We start from the raw sequence: 12227 nt of genomic DNA on the forward strand, positions 1-12227 counted from the left end.
ACCATATGCTTTGCACCTTAAATCGTTAACCACTAGGCCCTAAATAGGGTTTCCCAGATCTTTTTGAGTTGTCCGACCCCTTGACAAACTCGTAAAGGTGTCACCGACAACCAGTTTCTTATGATATACATTATAAATGAAACTTCACAGTCAAGAAACTTCATTACATAATGAACTTTACTCATCATAATAGAAACGTTAGGGAACATAAAATATAAAAAGGAGAGAGGTTTTAATTTTCTCCAATAAGATGGATAGGTCTGGTAGGTTTCAACAGGTGTACGAATAGGGGCCATTTTCGACATCCTATCTTTATTCATCCCCTGTACAGTTTCGTCAGCTCCAAGGGGTAGATATCAACTGCTTTGAGAAATCAAGCCCTCAGTTCTCCGTACACAATAATTCGTTGATATCACCATCGATTTTAAACTGTAACTAACACACAGAATAAAAGCAAAGTAGCAAACACATAAAATCAGTATTATTACATGGTAATGAATGATATTTTTTAAAATAATTATTCCTCTACAAATTCATATAAAAATACACACACTTTCTGCCGCTTTAAAATTTCCAAAACTTTGTCACCAACTTCTCACCAGATGGTAGCAGCTGTACTGAGTTTGTAAACAAAATAGTGTTACTATCATTTGTGAAATATGCAGACTATTTCACCATACATACAGGGTATTTAGTCAAAAGTTATTGTCTGCGTTGGAAAATGTCCAATAAAAACAGAGTAGAACAAACTAACTAACTAGAACATCAAGACAAAACAGTTACAGTTGCTATATTTAATTCTAAGCGAATGTATCTTAGTATCTGAAAGCACGTGACACAAGAACTTAACCGATTTCAGTTACACTAAAAAAATTCACTCTTTGAATAAAACAATAACAATATTTATTTCATTTAAATCTATTCGCTTGCTATTTGAATAACATCTACCCAAACGATTCTTGTATACGAGTTCCGCGGAAGTTAATATTTAAGAAGAGTCATCACCGAATACATAATGAAGTAAACACCACGTCACATGTTAAGTCAGTTTCAAACACTCCACCACTGAATCAGGTTATTACAAAAGTCAACAACGTGTATTACATAATCATTGGATTCAACAATAAAATAAACACCAAATCATATTTAAAGCTTGCCCTCTATAGAAGTCAGTAATGCGTCAGACGCATAATTACTTGAATAGACAATTCAATAAAGGTTACAACACCACTAAAGCTATTGTGGAATAAGAGTCAACATTGAATTGGTAACGAGTCAGTCTAGCACGAGCACTTGAATCAACGATGACCTAAGCGCATCATATCTAAAACATCATAAAATTCGGATTGATAACTGTCTTAAACAACACTTACCGTATTTTTGCACTAATATTGTTCAGGTAGTCGCTTGAATTTTGCGATAAATTACTGTTACTAATGTGCTGTAGTACAAATACAGTTTAGGTAATTGTTTGAACATATATTTAAATTATCGTTACTAATATGCATGTTGCAGAGTAAGATTTAAATGATGTCATCACTTGAGCATGAAATCATGTATACTAATGCAGATGTTACAACACAACATTAAAATAGCATCATCAGCATAAAATTTAAAATGTTATAATCACTTGAGTATGAAATACACTTTACCAATATGCATGTTACAGCATAACATTAAAAATGTGTCATCACTTGGACATGAAATTCTGTTACTACTATTTGTCGTAGTCAAAAATAAAATAATTTAAAATCATCACTGGTTCATTAAACCTCACATCTCTTGTGTTTCATAAATTGTACAAATTATAAATTAAAATAAAAAGACAAACAGTCTATGTAACTACCTTCAACATCACGACATTAATATTATTGCTGTTTCAATAGATGGCGCCACATAAACATAACCAACAAACTACTCGGTGCAGAGTTAAAATGCCCCCCGCTAGTACAGCGGTATGTCTCCGGATTTACAACGCTAAAATCAGGGGTTCGATTCCCCTCGGTGGGCTGAGCAGATAGCCCTTTGTGGCTTTGCTATACGAAAAACACACACGCAGAGTTAAACCGTAAGGTATCTGCGTTCTGCCCACTACGAGAACCAAATTCTGGATTTTATCACACTAAGTCTGTAACCATATCACTATCCTACTGGGGAACTTGCCAACCAAACTTCATTAAAAGTAGAATTATTTTATTTCCATTTCAATTACTCTTTAAAACATCTCTATCCAAGGGTAAACGTTTTAAACATCAGTACAAATTAAATTTATAAATTTTTAAATTTTTTAAATTTTATATTAATGTGTTTTGGTCTACAAGACAAGAAAAGCCACCTAGTGGTAAGTAGTCTACCAGCTATTCCATGTGTTTTGTCGAAGTTCTTGTCTCTGAAGTGACGTCACCCTCTGGTATTGATGCTTCTAAATAAAATTAGGAAGGACCCGCGTTTGTAAAAAGGAAAAAATTAGAAACTTTGAAAGCGTAATGATAAATTAACGGCGAGTGTTTCCAACTATGGGGAAAAACAAGATCTTCCCGACCTGATGGTCAAGTTGAAGGTTGGAAATAGTTTCATGATACGAATATATTTGGTAATATTAAAAGCATGACTTATTTGTTTGTTTTGAATTTCGCGCAAAGCTACTCAAGGGCTATCTGCGCTAGCCGTCCCTGATTTAGCAGTGTAAGGGAAGGCGGCTAGTCATCACCACCCACCACCAACTCTTGGGCTAATCTTTTACCAAGAAATAGTGGGATTGACCGTAACATAATAATGCCCACACGGCTGAAAGGGCGAGCATGTTTGGTGCGACGGGGATTCAAACCCGCGACCCTCGGATTACGAGTCGAACGCCTTAACCCCACCTGGCCATTCGGGCCCAAGCATGACTTATTTCCTATTAGAAGGTTTAGAACATTGTAATTCGTTCATTTTGTTTCTCTTACTAATTATGGTATGCAAGATGATAGCTGTTTAAACACAACAGTAAAGTTTTTCTCGGAGCATACTATAACATAATTTTTCGTTGTTATTTTCACAAAGTTTAAAGTCGTGCTAGACTTGGAAATTATCGTAGGACTGGATCGTGAATCCAAGATCACATGGCTCTCGTAACCTTGCCGGAAAAAAAAAAAAAAACAAGAAAAGAAAAACGTGCTTCGTCACAAGACTGAAGGTAACTTTCTACAATTCAGTCAAAAACCAAAAAGTGGCCCATGAGGTGGTTGTGGGTGTTGTTGACTTGAAGACTTTTTCTAGTCTACTGGTTCAAAATTGGGAACGGTTAAGTGCAAGTGGGACTTTACGCGATAATCCTAAAATAAAATAAGACATTTCTTTTTAACGCCACTTACATCAAGATTAAAAAAGGGAAGAGAGACAGAGTTGTAACTGTAGTTTAAGTGGTCATCTAACTATGACTTAAATACATCTAAAGTTACTGAAACATGTTATTTGTGCTACAGAAATACACATTTAACAAGAAACAAATAAGAAATATTCACCAACATTGCTTAATTTACCAATTTATTGTATAATATTAGATAATCCTATCTGAAAATTGGTACTACGTTTTACTATACAAGTGAACTAGATGTTACCTATTGGTCAATATATAGTAAGGCCTAAGGTTCAAACTCACAAAATGGTAATGAGTGTCCGGAATTTTAGAAAATTCCACAAACCATGGAGGCTGTAGATGTTGTAAACTAATTACCCTAAATCGTTCTAGCGAACAGTTCTAAATTTTGGCCGACCATGCTTGAACCTTGGAGTCTCCGACTTTGACTTCTAGACCACAGGTTGCATCAAGTGTCGTTCCAATTGAAAATACCAAATATCCAAACACGATAAATATACCCTCTAGGTCATATAGAGGTTATGCATTCACGTGACCAAAGTAAACACAGCAACAAATAACGGTCATATCAAACAAACATTATTCGTGAAAACACGGCCTGCGCTACACAATCACCTAGTACCGTTCATTTTTCACGAATTTACCAGTAAATTAGACAACATATGCACGCCAAGATAGGACAAAAGTGCAGAAAATTCAGTATTCACACGACAGAACCTTATTTCATCCCATCAGCAATGATAATCCCTCTAGATATCAGCAAAGTAGTGGACATTGCAAACGGAGGACTTGAGTTAGGCCCACAGGTTGAGAATATAAATATACATTATTTTGTATTGACGACATCATTTTACACTGGAAAAAAGTTCTAGGCTATAAAAGCCTTGATGCTAACGAGGATTTTGTGATCAGTCAGATGTATGATGTTGGACTGTGGAAAGCTTACGCGAGGGTAAGTCGAACCTAATTTTAGAGAATAGGCATGTTGTTTATATTCTGTCAGTGTCAGTCTATAATCTAAATATACTACATCGTATTGTATTGCATTTTAAGTCCTTCTGTCTTGTAAGACGACCTTCTTCAGTACACATTTCTATATATTTTCCACAAATAAGCCCTGCATTTTAAGACATGTCTTGACAAGCCAGGTTTTTTAATAAAACTTTATAATCGCCCACTGGGTCCTTCCTACCTAGCACGGCTTGTGTGGGCCTCTATCATAGTGTTTAGATAACGGGAGGCACCAAATATTTACAAGCTAAAGATTGTACTAAGATTTGTGCTATATATTTTTGACAAGGTACATTATATACACATGTAATCAGATATAAAATGGAAACTATAATCTATGGTACGACAATGTTTTCTAAGCCTTGTCAGTGTTGTTCGGATCTTCGAGTTTACTGCCGCAGTGCACTTACACTCTTGTGCAAATTAATTGAAACAAATGGTCATTTTACAATATTTTCAGCATGGCGGCCGGTGTAGTCTCGCTGAACCCGCTGATTTTCTTTAATAGTCATTTTTTCACACAGACGGCCGATCTATTTTTCGGATATATGACGAAATTTTGAGGAATATTACGTCATTCGAAATTGCGTTAAAAGGGCAAGGAGACCACTCAAAAAACAACTTATTACCAACTCAATGAAGAAAAACTGGCCTGGAAACTCTCCAGACTTAAATCCTATTGAAAATCTTTGGGCGATTTGCAAAGAAAGACTTTGGGGAAAAGACTGCACTACGAAAGATAAGCTAATTGAGGCCATAATTGGGGTGTGGTACCGCGATCCAAAAATTAGTAAAGATTGCAGTCAACTAGAGGACTCGATGCAAAAGCGGATTAATGATCTTCTGAAAAATAAAGGTGGTCACATGTATTAATTTGTGAGTAATATTTGGATTCTCAGAAATAAAACGCAAAAAATTGAAAAAATCGTAATTTTCCGTCTTGTTTCAATTAACTTGCACAAGAGTGTAACTTTACGTACTGGATCGTTTGGAAACCTATAAAACGACAACTCCAGACTTTGTACAGCTAACTGCCACACAGCTACTGTCATTTCAAATACTTGATTCTAAATTACAATTTTAGCAACTACATTGTGATTACTAGATTGTCTCTCTGCAACTTCCAAAACAGCGGTGTTTACTTTTCAGCTTGCTAGTAATACACGCATGACGTCACGGGCATAGGTTGTATCAACTACCACAACAAACTAAGAAAAAAAAACGAGCATAATGAACTACCGTAAATATAATACGGCGCATGACAGTTGTGTAAATCCAGTAAACATTAACCAAAACTCTTAAGAACAAATGAGGAAATGCATTCTTCATATAGTGGAAATAACAAAATGCGCAGAAATCGACTGTTCGAATAAGAATTCTGAGCAGATACACATCTTTGCAACCGGGTGTACTTAATAAAATATGACAGTAAGTTATACAGAAAAAGTCCACGAAATATATACAAGTGACTTTCGAAAGCTTCGTTGCTGAAGTAAATAAAATTCGCTTTTTATGACATAGTTTGTTGCTAAACATGCATGTCGTGAACCACACAATTATAATAGCTGTTGGAGATTAATAATAATTACGCTCCTTCAAGTTAACAACAGTTGCTATGGCCTGAACGCCTTTTAGAAACTGGCGAAGCATGATTCTAATCAGTTATCTTACTATAATGGCTGTATATATGTATGTAACCAAAACACCTGCGCCGTCTATTAAATGGCACCATAAACAAACACTCATAAAAATTTTACACTTTAAGTATTTAAGATTCAGACAGTTAGAAAATAATTATAATTATAATTATGTGCAACAACTATTTCTTTTTTAAATAAAAGTACTCTTCTCACAACAAGAACACGACATTCACTAGGACTGTACTTTAGGGTTTCATTATATCTTTATTGATGTAATGTGTAGTGCTGAAAAACTAGGAGTTGATAAAAAAAATACTATTATTTTCTCAATAAACAATGTGTCCCCGGCATAGCCAAGTGGTTAAGGCACTCGACTCGTAATCTGAGGGTTGCGGGTAGAAATTTCAGTCACACCAAACATGCTCACCCTTTCAGTTGTGGGAGCTTTATGATGTTACCGTCAATTCCACTTTTCGTTGGTAATAGAGTAGCCCTAAAGTTGGCGGTGGGTGGTGATGACTAGCTGCCTTCCCTCTAGTCTTACACTGCTAAATTAGGGACGGCTAGCGCAGATAGACCTCGTGTAGCTTTGCACGAAATTCAAAAAGAAATAAACAATGTTACTTTTATATATATAACACTACAGTTTATATCAGAAAAAAATATGACATTTTTAAGTAACCGGTAACAACGGGTATTGATACTGAGTAATTTGGGATAAACTATTGCAATTATACAATGTTAATATTTTTTATTACAAATGAAGGATATTAAATAACCAGTGGTAAACTATTAAAATTAAACAATATTAATGTTTTAACAACAAGTTACAACTTCTGAAAAAAAGGTCCAATCGCACCAATGATCGAAACGTCGTACCTATTCTAAAAAAAAAAAAAAAATTATTTACTGTTGAAGTTGTAGCTTCTAATTGTATAACAATCAATAGATGAACTTCAAACTGTTAATTAACGTTTTATGTTTAAGGTTTGACCAATGAAGATTTCATTGTGGTTGTTTTGAATTCCTCTGCTTTATGTGGATCACCGCCTCATCCGCTTGTTCGCTCTACTCAAATACAGGGGAAGGAACGATCGCAGTTCCTGGTTCGCTGCGGCTGACGATAGTACAAGAATAATCATTGGAAAGTATTGTCTTAGGTCATACAATTAACGATGTAAGAAGTGATTAAATTAACCAATTAGGGTATTGTTTGATATAATCTAGGTATAGGATTCTTAAGAAGTTGTCTCTTTTTCACTTCTATTTCATCACATTCTTAAATCTATAAAGTAGAAATGAAAAAAAAAAGAAACAACAGACAACTTAATATTTTAAATCTAATCCATCAACAAGAAAAATTTTACGAGGCTATTTTGTTCTTAGTTAAAACATTTGCACCCGCTCAAGGGGGCAATCATGAGCGGATGAAAAAGAAAACTGTGCAAGTTAAGAACGTAATATCTTCATTCCTCTTGAATCAACAACATATCACAAATCTTCAGATTATCTGGTGACGATGTCGAAAAGTGAGCCGCCAAGATGCTTATCAAGTTCGCGTAGTGGGTTATCTTGTGCTACTCCATCTTTTCACGACTGGCTTTACTTCTTAACCAATAGCCTGATCAGATAACACGTTCTCCCGTTTCTGTGTATTTATACCGTCTATCTGTAGGCCCAGCAAGCAGTATATGACTAGTAGGTAAGATATTTTGGGGTAAGTAACTGCACGGGTGAGGCGGACGATATTACGGAATGATAAGGTTGCATACTCGTGAACGCGGAGACCCCCCCCCCTTCCCATTCCCCGCATCTGAAGCGACAGAATTGATACTTAAGCAAAGGCATTGAACGAAATAAATTCTGCTAAACGTTTCTCTGGGGACTTGTTTGTTTGTTTGTTTTTTGAATTTCGCACAAAGCTACTCGAGGGCGATCTGTGCTAGCCGTCCCTAATTTAGCAGTGTAAGACTAGAGGGAAGGCAGCTAGTCATCACCACCCACCGCCAACTCTTGGGCTACTCTCTTACCAACGAATAGTGGGATTAACCGTCACATTATAACGCCCCCACGGCTGAAAGGGAGAGCATGTTTGGCGCGACGGGGATGCGAACCCGCGACCCTCAGATTACGAGTTGAGCGACTTAACACGCTTGGCCATGCCGGGCCACTTCTCTGGGGAATTTCTAACTTGAAACTAACATTTCTCAATCAGTTAAACCTAAAAATCGACTATTAAACAGACTTCTAAATGTGTTTGTGGATATTTCATATGGTGACCTACAAGCCTTTTTTTTAACGACTTATACTTATTAAAGGTAAACAATAAAAACTACTGAATGAACAGTTAAATTCTAAAATGGTCATACATTAAATCTTTATTTCAACATTTCTATCGTCTACTACTAAGCCATCTGTAAATTTTCGGACTTACAATGCTATAATAGGGGTTTCAATTCCCCGAAGTGGACAAGGCGAAAATAACTCAGTGAGGGTTTTCTCTAAAATACGCAAATTTATACCAGCTCGTAGTTTACGTTTATCGTGTACAATATCAACCAATTCGCGTAAGTTCTCTGATTAAGATTGATTGATTGATTTAGTGTTTTATGGCACAAAGCAGCGAGGCTATCTGTGCCCTGATGCTCTTCATATCATATTATTGATTTTATTAAGCCAAAGTTCGGATTCTTTCTGCATAAAACATTACACAACTATTCTGACAGATTTCTTCAAGTTGTTTGTTTTAACTATTTAAATAACAATATTCGTACCTTTCGGACGTGGCTGAAAATGAAAGAAAAAGCCTATTGAACAGTCATGACACGTGTAAAAAAATTTGACTTATAAAAAAAAATTATCGTGATTAGCTATGTAATTATGTTTAATATCTTATCTATATCATGGTTATTTTTATATTCTGTTTTTACATGAATACACATATAGTGAGCAGCAAAATAGATCTTGGTTTCCGGTGAGAAACTAATAAAGAATCGCTATCTTATTACATCAGCTTTGCTAACAGAAACGAAACATAATGTTACTGACCGTGTGGAAGATAACTTGTCCATCTGTTCTTTAGTGCATGAACTGTACACGTTCTAAACAGCCTACAGTCATGACTAAAGTGAGCAAAAGTTTCGTATCAATTAATGATTGTTTATCTTGTTTTTCAAAACTACACGAGGGCTATCTGCGCTAATCGTCCCTAATTTAGCAGTGTAAAACAAGAGAGAAGGCAGCTTGTCAACACTACTCACTGCAAACTCATCGGCAAACAGTGGAATTGGCCGTCACATAACGCTCCCACGTCTGAAAGAGCGTGCAGGTTTGGCTGGAGTGGGATTCGAACCCGTGACCCTATGATTACGAGTAAAACGCCCAAATCACCTGGCCATGCCACTTATAGATGAAGTGAGAAGTGAATTCTTTGACCCCTGATATCTCGTTTCGTTTTTACAAAAGAAACAGGCTGTAACTTGTATTAAACATACATTAAGTTCTATCGATACGTAGCTATTCGTGCTACATTTTAGAAGCTAATGAAAGATGTGCTTGTATAATTATTGAAATAATGAAGTTCACCCCCCTGTAACTGTAGAATACACATTTATTCACGTAATATTTTTCTAACTTTCCATACAATTTTTGCTTATACCGAATGTCTCGATGTCGTAAACGTGTACTAATTGTTTTGCAGTGGTAAAGCTTAATGTGTTATATATCTTGTTCTTAAGCTGTTGATGTGCGTGCGTGCGTGTGTGTGTGTGTGTGTGTGTGTGTTTACACTTTTTGGAAAGTAACCTTTACAAATGGGTAGTAGAGAAACCCGTGCAAGTGTTTTAGATAAAGATTGTGTGTAGACTCTTGGTTGAATTATGTAGCCTTTCGAACTTGTGCTATATGTTAATTTATTTATTTCGCAGTAGTAATACTGAGAAAATATTTTAAAATTGTGAAACCAATAATTCGATGGTTCTTTAATCCGTAGTTCGCAGATCCCCCTATGGAGGTCGAGTTTCCATATTGTAGTTAAAAAAAAAAGCAAGCAATATCAAATCGCCACACCCTCATGTTTGTCACTCATATATGTACGTCTCATAATCTGCGATCTCGGCAATCTCGGATGGTATTCGCGACCTCTTATCGAGCAGATTTTGTTGTCTCCATGACATTAATGAAGGAAACGACGTCGTTGTTTGTTAAAAAAATTACCTCAATTCCTGTCATTGCATGGGAATCACCTTTCTACTGATTCTTCGAAACTCTGTACAGATAAAGTTCATATGGACGGAAATGCTTGTTTTTTTGTTTGTTTTGAATTTCGCGCAAAGCTAAACGAAGACTATCTGCACTAGTCGTCGCTAATTTACACTGGTAAGACTAGAGAGAAGGTTTGTTTATTTGTTTTTGAATTTCGCACAAAGCTACTCGAGGGCTATCTGTGCTAGCCGTCCCTAATTTAGTAGTGAAAGGCTAGAGGGAAGGCAGCTAATCATCACCAGCCACCACCAACTCTTGGGCTACTCTTTTACCAACGAATAGTGGATTGATCGTAACATTATAACGCCCCCACGGCTGAAAGGGCGAGCATGTTTGGTGAGAAGAGGATTCGAACCCTGACCCTCAGATTACGAGTCGAGTGCCCTAACCACCTGACCATGCCGAAATGGGTAAATATACAAGAAATTTGGATAAATATAAGAGTAAAGCTTAAAATTATATTTCTTGATTTTTGTTTGTTTTTTTAATCGTAACAAATTATTCCTTAATTTTTCGATCTAAGAAACCGTTGGAGCTTTGAAAATTGTAAATATTATTGGGCAATGTGTCTGGAATAGCAATGTGTCTTTGGTATAGCATGATTCAAGACAGGATTCAACTACTGCATTTTTATACCTGTTTGTTTATGTCCCAAATGTGTTCGCTGATACATTTATGAAACGATTATTTTTGTTTCTCTGACGTAGATGGCCTTATATTCTATTTTGTTGATTGGGGATAATGGCTATCTGTACCAAACATTTTGTTATAAGGGGATAAATAACAAGACGGAGTCCTCAATAACTATGGCGCTTGAAATTCTTTGAACTTGAAAAACAACAACAACTCAGAGCCGTTTTATAAGCCGCTAAACCGCGGCTATAAGTCAAAGAAATGAAACTAAAATATGTAAATATATATAAAACAAAATATCAACTAAATATGTTTGATCGTAACTTTTTGAAAATCGATCAATGTTCGCTAACATCAACTACCAAGAAACACCTGATACTGTCAAAATACAGTTCTGATATTATATATCGACTGTTGTTATCACGTGGTTTGCTAAACGTATCATATCTGGTTTAATTAATTGAGATAACTAATTTCTCTCTCATTTGAAAACTGATCCATAAGATCTATAGATTTTGTGACCCGTTTCTCATTACATTGTAATTGCTGTAAGTTTAAGTTATTGTGAGAAGTGCTCGAACTGACCACAGAACAATATTTATGATTTAAGCCCAATAAATCATTTTGCCAGATACGGCTGTCCAACACGAACAACACTAAAATCTTGTATTTATTTTTACCGTTGTATTCGCAAAGAAGACCGTTGTACTTTAAAAGCAATGACAAAAACTATAATATATATAACTGCGTCAGTTCTCCGAGTCTGAGCACAGCCACAGCAGCTGGCTTATACAGTTGACAGCTTGGCCTAATGCAAAAAAAAAAAAACAAAAAACAACAAACAAAAACGATGTGCCATTTATGTCTTCTTTTGAAATCACCCAACTTTCCTAAAACTGGCTTTAAATAAACAGCAACAAGGTCTAGTTGGTCAAATCAGTCTGCTTCTTTTCAAGAAAAGCGTTTTTGTTACAGAATATACACGTCACTCCACCCACACGACGACTTTGATCTCTTGCGGATAGAGAAGTTTGGTTGTTTTTAATTTTAATTTCGCGCAAAACTACACGAGGGCTATCTGCGCTAGCCGTCTCTAATTTGGCAGTGTAAGACTAGAGGGAAGGCAGCTTGTCATCACCACCCATCGCCAACTCTTGAGCTACTCTTTTACCAACGAATAGTGGGATTGACCGTCACTTTATAACGCCTCCGCGGCTGAAACGGCGAACATGTTTAGTGTGACGGGAATTCGAACCCGCAACTCGAGTGCCTTAACCACTTGGCCATGCCGGGCCTTGGGTAAAGAAGAATTGTTGGAA

Source organism: Tachypleus tridentatus, chromosome 12 (assembly GCF_004210375.1).
Source record: "Tachypleus tridentatus isolate NWPU-2018 chromosome 12, ASM421037v1, whole genome shotgun sequence".
Lineage (NCBI taxonomy): Eukaryota > Metazoa > Arthropoda > Merostomata > Xiphosura > Limulidae > Tachypleus > Tachypleus tridentatus.